This window comes from Nanorana parkeri, unplaced genomic scaffold (genome assembly GCF_000935625.1).
Source record: "Nanorana parkeri isolate BGI_ZX_2015 unplaced genomic scaffold, ASM93562v1 scaffold255, whole genome shotgun sequence".
NCBI lineage: Eukaryota > Metazoa > Chordata > Amphibia > Anura > Dicroglossidae > Nanorana > Nanorana parkeri.
In genome coordinates this window covers 292,271-294,043 of record NW_017306523.1, presented here as the reverse complement: position 1 = coordinate 294,043, position 1,773 = coordinate 292,271, and the positions used below count along the sequence as shown (strand labels likewise).

Genomic DNA, 1,773 nt, shown 5'->3' with positions numbered 1-1,773 from the left:
CCACGAGCCCCCCCCCCCTACTAATAGCAATGGAAATGCATGAAGACGCATGGCAGTGCACGTTGAAACACAGCTTTACACGTATTGACAGGCAACACAAGCTGCATTACAAAACACATCAATGCACCCAAACGCACGTCAATAGGTATTTTCATGTGTTTCCATTTCTTCTCATGGAAAGTATGAATGCTGCCTTGAGAAGCTGGCAAATAAGAAGGACCAGATATTTCATATGCTTGCTACATTAAAGAGGAAGTCCAAGAATATAAAAAGTTAGGCTTGCGTTGGGGCTGCCCCTGCACTGCAAGGGTTAACTGATTGTTTTTCTCTAAGGTCTCAAATCAAAAATATTTTTAAAAACCTAACCTGATCCTCAATCCTGTCTGGCTGCTAGACCAGTCCCTGCAGCCTCTTCTCCCCTAGGCTCCTGTGGTTTAAGCCCCGCTGACGTCATCACGTCTAATGCGCTCCATTCACCTGCATTGAACATGAGGATGCCGAGGGATATTCCACACACGGAGCGGAGGGGGAGAGGGGTGAGGGCTGTCTGCTGCAGGATCGAGGATTAGGTAAGTATATTTGCTTTATTCTGGCCCCTAGAGAGAAACAAGCAGTTAACCCGTGCAATATGGGCGTAACCCCAGTACAAGGGTTAGCTTTTTACATATTTGGAGTTCTTCATTAATGTTGGGGCCTACTTACAAAATCTGAAGAACTCACTCATAGAAACCAATCAGCTTTGAGCCTTTATTGACTTGGAAAATGTACCTTATTTTTTCATATTTTTATTGATACCTCCCACTCAATATTTCCAGCAGCGAATATATTAAGACTGCCTCCTGAGCAAATGTAGAATATGGCTGGGATTCCACCTCATGATGAAAGGTCCGAATGTTCCAATCACCTCACATTCTGCAATCAAACAATGCTGCTTCTTCTACTGTATATAAATGGAAAACACAGCCAGCGGACAACCGGACGCAAGACACTCAGTGACGACAACGCCACTTAACATTTTCTGACAGATGCAGCTGCAGAGGTCCTCAGCAAGCGGGATCTCGGGCAGTCGCATCTGCCTGAAACCAGATCTTCCTCTGAGCTGCGGGCGCCTGTAAACAGGCACAGGGTGCCCGCACATCTCCTTCTCCTCCCTGGCACCATGCTGCCCGCTATGCGGAGCCCTAGTGAGACACCACATCCCAGACATACCACCTGAGAGGCACACAGCCTGCCTGAGAGTTGCATAGCCCACCTGAGAGGCACACAGCCCACCTGAGATTCACATAGCCCACCTGAGAGGCACACAGCCCATCTGAGAGGCACACAGCCCACCTGAGAGTCGCACTGCCCACCTGAGAGGCACACAGCCCACCTGAGAGGCAAACAGCCCACCTGAGAGGCACACAGCCCATCTGAGAGGCACACAGCCCACCTGAGAGTCGCACAGCCCACCTGAGAGTCGCACCGCCTGCCTGAGAGTCACTTAGCCCACCTGAGAGGCACACAGCCCATCGGATAGTTGCATAGCCCACCTGAGAGGTGCACAGCCCACCTGAGAGGCGCACAGCACATCTGAGAGCCCGCACATCCTCCTGAGAGCCCGCACAGGCCACCTGCAGACATCAGGGTGCCAACCCAGAAGAACACAGAGTATGTAGCTCCATATTATTTTGTACTGCTGTATAATGTATTGCTGTATAATGTATTGCTGTATAATGTATTGCTGTATAATGTATTGCTGTATAATGTATTGCTGTATAATGTATTGCTGTA

The 1,773-nt window shown here is 49.2% G+C and overlaps 1 protein-coding gene across 5 annotated transcripts in view; it reads right to left on the bottom strand.

Annotated features, from left to right (window-relative positions):
* Positions 1-1,773, bottom strand: part of TUBB6 (tubulin beta 6 class V) — a 22,887-nt gene that overhangs the window by 16,583 nt on the left and 4,531 nt on the right. The gene's annotated exons all lie outside the window — the stretch shown is intronic.